Source organism: Trichosurus vulpecula, chromosome 5 (assembly GCF_011100635.1).
Source record: "Trichosurus vulpecula isolate mTriVul1 chromosome 5, mTriVul1.pri, whole genome shotgun sequence".
Taxonomy (NCBI): domain Eukaryota; kingdom Metazoa; phylum Chordata; class Mammalia; order Diprotodontia; family Phalangeridae; genus Trichosurus; species Trichosurus vulpecula.
The window spans coordinates 170,206,940-170,213,180 of NC_050577.1; the positions used below are offsets into that span (position 1 = coordinate 170,206,940).

Sequence of the window (6,241 nt, forward strand, 5' to 3'; positions counted from 1 at the left end):
TACAGATGAAGAAACAGAAGCAAACAGTTAAGTGACTTGCCCAGGGTCACATGGCTAGTAAATATCTGAGGCCAGATTTGAACTCAGGTCCTCCTGACTCCAGGGCCAGCACTGGAGGTGGGATTCACCCTGTTCACACCGGTTTGGTAGAACCAGTACCTAATTTTAGGTTGCGTTCAGTGAACAGGTTGTTAGTGGGGGCAGGGGCTGCACCTGCCCTGTCAGTAGCCAGGCACTCGGTTCTGTGGAGAACTGGTCATTAATTCATTTGAATCCCACCACTGGCCAGCACTACTATCCACTGTGCCACCTACCTGGTCAGGCCTAGAGTAGTAAATGGATCCATATCAACTTTGAAAGTGGTCTGTGCTGGAAGACCTGAGGGTTTTCTGTGTTTGACCCTATGCTATTCAACATTTTGAGCCATAACTTAGATGAAGGCAGAGATGGCATGCTTATCAGAATGGCAGATGATGCAAAGGTGAGAGGGATGAGCAAAATGGTGGGAGAAAGGATATAAAAAGAGTTAGGTTAGAAGGTTGTGCAGAATCTAATAAGGTGAAGGTGAACTAATTCTACGATTACAAGATGAGGGGAGTCATAGGTAGGAAACGGTGACTCCGAATTATGTGGCAGTCAAGAATACTGATGAGCTTTAGGCCCCAGAGGGAAGCACACTGTCTAGCCCTCCGGATCCTGCTTTATTTTCCTTCAGATCACTTCTGGAGTATTCTGTTCAGATCCTGGCAGCCATATTTAGGGAATAAGTCATTGATATGCTGGAGAATTTCAGAAGGATAACAATGAGAATGGTGAAGGGCTATATGGTGATTAGCTGGAGAGACTAGACCTGGAATAAAAAAAAGACTTACGAGTATAACAGAGCTGTCTTCAAGTGGGATTTCTGGATTCAAATTCTAGTTATGCCAATTACTACTGGGGTGGTGTTTGGCAAGTCATTTCACATTTTGGGAGCCTTAATTTCTCTGAATGCAAGATGAAGTTCTTGCACTAGTTTGCCTCTAAAGTAATTTTAAACTCTAAATCTAAGTTACTGTTACTTTGTTCTGCTTCACACCAGTGAACGGTATTAGGTACAATGGGGGGAAAATTTCAAAAGGGCAAATTTTGGCTCAATTTAAGGAAAAACCAACTTCTTAACAATTAGAATTAGTTACAAATTGTAACTAACACTGGGAGTTATTGGGTACTAAGTAACTGGATATTGTTAAATAAAGGTTGCATGGACACCACATCACCTGGCTTCAACAGTATTTGGATGGAACAGATCCAGGGTCCCCCAGTTCCCCTCACTTTTGAACTTCACCTTCCTGCAGCCCATCAGCCCCTGGGACCCGCTGCCCCCTACCCTCCTTGCCTCGCCTTTGGTGCCATGAGCTCTAGCCCCCAGATCCGCCAAAACTTCTCCTCCTGGTCAACCTGTACCTGCAGGCCTCCTACTCCTACCTGTCCCTGGGTATCTATTTCCACTGGGACGATATCGCTGTGCCTTGGGTATGGCGTTTTTCCTGTGAGCTGGCGAGGGACAAATGTGAGGGTGCCAAGCACCTTATGCAGCCCCAGAAGCAGTGTGTGGGCCGTGTCCTCCTCCAGGCTGTGCAGAAACATAACCAAGATGAGTGGGGTCACAGCCTAGATGCCATGCAGGCTGCCCTGAACCTGGAGAAGGGCCTGAACCAGGCCCTCCTGAAGCTGCACGCCCTGGGCTCGAGCCAAGGGGAGCCACACCTCTGCGACTTCTTGGAGAGCCTCTACCTGGGGGAGGAGGTGAAGCTGCTGAAGGGCCTGGCCGAACACCTGACCACCCTCTGCACCACATGCAGGCGGACCCCCAGTCTGGGCTGGGCGAGTACCTGTTCGGGAGGCTGAGCCTGAAGCATGACTAGGGGAAGCTGCCTGGGCAGGTAAGCCCCAAGACCAAACCAAGAACACCTACAATAAAGCTAGTTGCTCACCTAGAAAAAAAATAAAAAATTAAAAACAAAATAAAAGTTGCATGACACCTGTTGGGATTTTTGGAGAGGAGATTCTTGTTTATGTTTGTGTTGGGTTAGATTATCTCTGAAGTCCATTCCAACACTGAGATTCTGTGAATCAGTGAATCCATGGTCAGAAGCATGCTCCTTTCTCTTTATTAACCATTCTTCACCATCATCATCATCACCATCACCATCATCACTCTGATTAGCATTAATAGCTGGCATTCATATGGCACTTTAAAGTTTGCTAATTGCTTCACAAGTATTGTCTCATTTTATCCAACCAGCTTGGGCAGTAGAGGCTATTATTATCCCTATTTTACAGATAAGGAGATCTATAAATAGATTGGGGACTAGAGAAGAACTTCTCTGTTACTCCACTGCAATTTAGCAACTACTTGGTTAATATTTTACATCCATAAGCAAGTTTTTCTAATCTGTGTATTTTTTTTGATTAGGCCTATGAGTTCATTGATATCAGGAACTTTCGATGATGAAATTCCCTCCTCCAAGGCAAATCAATACCTGCTCTGCTGCTTCTTGTCTTGGAGTTGACTATGGCACTGGGCCAGGGTCACACAGACATTATGTGTCAGAGGTGGACTGGAATCTGAGTCTTCTTCCCGACTCTGAGGCAAAGCCCTCTGTCTGCTACACCATGCTGCTCTATAGTAAGAAACATGATGGTGACAAGGGGAACTATATATTTGTGATAAAGAACTTGTTTTTCTTAAAGGCAATGAGATAAAATGAAAAGTGCTAAATTTGGAGTCAGTAGTTCAGGATTCCAAGCCCTGCTCTTTTGCTTTTTACCTATACAATAAATGTCCTCTCCAGGCTGTACCCCACACTTCCTCTACGGTGCCCCCAAATCTCCATCCTGAAGCCTCAGTATGGCCCCAGGATCACCCTCTTCCACTGAGCCCTCTACCTCTGATTGGATGGCCCTTCCCAGAACCTCTACTTAATGAGGACCAATCATTTCTCTTTTTTTCCAGGGTGCACTTCCTCTACCATGTCCCTACCTCTACCTCCTTTCAGCTTCCTCTTATGTATTGTCTTTTCCCAGTAGAAGATTCCTGATGATAGAACCTGTCTTTCTGCTTGGATATTTATTTCCAGAGCTTGGCATATAGTTAATGATTAATAAATGCTATTTGACTGAATGACTATGTGACCTTGGACAGGTAATTTAATTTTCCTGAGCCTCAGTTTCCATAGCTGTGAAATGAGGTGACTTTGAAAGATGATTTTGAAAATCCTCTCCATCTGTAAATCTACAATACTATCTGTAATCAAATAATCAACACATTTATTAAGCATGTACTATGTACCAGGCACTAGAAAACTTCCTTCTAGTCTCTCATGTTCTCACCCTTCCTTCAAATGAAAATTGTTTCTTTTCATAAGATGCTGGCACCTGTCAGCACAAAATTGTAATTCCTACCTTAAAACTAAGCAAATTCAAATGCATGGTATCTTTATTCTTAAAAGGAATGCAACAGCTATTCCCGAGTGTTGTTCGTATATCCTTCTCTCACCCCACTCCCATTCCCCAAGAACTTCAGGCTTTCTTGGAACACAAGGAGGAAACCAACACAGCAAACAATAACCCTTTCCTGAAGCTTATTGGCAAAAAACCCCCAAAACAAAACAACCCCTCCCCAAACAAAACAAAACAAAAAACCTCATACATTCTTGTGTCAAAAGAGACACATCCCTGGACTCTATGCCTTAGAGGTAGAAAATTTCATCTCATGCTGGGGAAGAAAAAAAAAGACAGCCTATCTACCAGGTTTGTCTCAGACAGTGGGCTTGAAAACAAATCAGCCTGTTGCTTTGAGTTCATTAAAAAAAATCTTCCCCTCCATTCCTTCCTCCACTGACATTTAACTAACTGATTCGTCTCCATCATTGTTAATTCCTGATGCTTCCGTCCTGTCTGTCAATAGCTTTCTAAATAAAGATACAAAAGCCAGGACAGTTTCTATATCAAGCCTAAGGAATCAATGTGTAGACGAATGGTTACTTAACACAAGGATGCTAAATGCGTAACTTGCCCCTGAATAAGAGCTGTGATGCACAATCTATCAAAAAGTAGTCATCTGACTTGGATGCTGAACATTTACTGTCTCCAGTGGGTAATCACAACATTCATGGACTTCTACAAAGGTCAATATGTAAGGTTTACAGTTATGTTTTGTGTGTACAATTAATCAGAGAAATCAGAGAATGCAAAAATGTCTTTGGATTCTATGTTTCATTTCTGTGCTGATGCTCTCTGGTGTTTTATTCTCCCCTGCCTGTGTCCAGCCAGGCTTTAATAACAAGAGGATTAGGTGGAAGTGTACTCCATACTCTAATGGATCCAATTAAATCATTATTAAATGGTATTATACTTTACACGACCTCTAAGTATAGAATCAAAGAAATTTGTGATTGCAAACACTCATAATTATCTGGTCCATTTCCTCCTACATTAGCTCGGTACTAGATTCTTCAGACATTCTCACAAGGATTCTGCTGATCAAGTTCAATTATGCAACTGTCTTATGATTTGCTTTTCACTTTTATGTCCTTTAGGAAAAGGTACTGGGCAGAGTCTTTTGCTTTCGTGAGTCTACTGTCCTAGACCTGGAAAAGGACCATCTTCAAGAGGCCGTGTAGTCCAAACCCCTTACTTTTACATATGAGAAAACATGCACCCAGGGAAATTTGACTTGCCCAAAGTCACAGACACAGAATTTATACTCAGGTCTATTAACTCCAGAGCCAAGGCTCTCTCCTCTGTACTTTTCTGCTTTTATTTTTTTGGCAACCATCACAATAGTCCCGAGAATTCTCTGAGAAGAGGTGCTACAGAAAAACACTTTGCAAAAATTGCCACATTCATCCTCACAACATCTTGTGAGGTGGGTAGGTTGCGAGCATTTTGAGTGTTGCTGCCAATGCCAGAAATAGAACAGACATCATTTTCTCACGCTGCCCGAGAAATGGAAACTTTTTTTCTCCCCCTCACTGCTCTTTAAGGGAATTATCTCTTGGATCTCTGTCTGAATATCTAGCTATGTATATTTTTCTGATTGCTCACACGTGGGACTAAAAGAACTTGTTGACTAGTTCTTCCTAAGAAGAGTTGTAAACAGTATCCTGAGAGGGGAGGAAAGATTAATATACATTCAGGCATGTCTCACTGCATACCCTGTTGGAGACGGTTAAAGTGGTTTATTGAAATAATGATATCTAATGTTCTATACTATAGAAGACCATGTTGAATAACAGGGTTTTAAAACATGATGAAAACATAAAGATGAATATATTTTGCTTCTAGTTATTGTCATTGTCTAAACACTAATTTGTAGTATTTTACACCATTATAGCTAATCTTTTAATGAGAATTATATAGTTCGAACAAGTATTTTATCATAGATATGAGGTACAGGTAGGTTAACTGAAGTAATTAAGTCTTTTATCAAGTACCAAACTGGAACTTAATTTTTTATGTAAAGCCAAGTCCCTTTAGCAGATCTCAGGAAAAAAAATCAGTCCAAAACCCCATTGAAATGTCAGCGTTCTCCTAGAGTGAAAAGTCTGGTGATGTGAGAAAGCTGGATAAACCAGGCTTTTCAAGAAGCGTTATCAAGCAGTTACCATGAAAAAAAATCAACTGAGGAGTCATATTTCCTTTGGAAATACCCTTCTCCCAGTAGCTGATATATGCAGGGTTTTAAATGAAGCCTTTAACTAGTAAAGTAACTGTATTTCCTGCCTAAGGTTTAGGTATAAACATTAAGAATGGTATATCCACATTCATGGTGATGTTTCATTTAGCATTTTATAATCCTTCAGGATGTCACCTGTTGGAAGCTGGGTAAAAGCAACAAGAACCAAAAAAACCCAACAATAACAAAAATCATGTCATTAAAATGCACAAAAGCATGATCAACAGACAACAGCATTCATTACTAAGGGAATGAGTTCACAAATGAAATGGTTACAAGTGTTATCAATTTAAAAGATAGATCCAAGAGAAACTCAACCTGAAAAAGTTCTACTCAAGAAAGAAAATAATTTACTATAAAGAAAAGGGTTGAATTGCTTGATTTTTTTCCATTTGCATTTAATTAGAAAGCAATTCAAGAGTTCCATATGTCTTTGGATTCTCCCTGTGCCCCTGTTACTTCAAAACTTATGTCAGATGAACCCCAAGATCTAGTTGGTACAAGTTCATGGAAATCATA

At 41.1% G+C, this 6,241-nt stretch overlaps 1 pseudogene; it reads left to right on the plus strand.

Annotated features, from left to right (window-relative positions):
• The first annotated feature begins 1,393 nt into the window (after positions 1-1,393).
• On the plus strand, positions 1,394-1,907 carry LOC118851991 (annotated as a pseudogene).
• Positions 1,908-6,241: the final 4,334 nt, after the last annotated feature.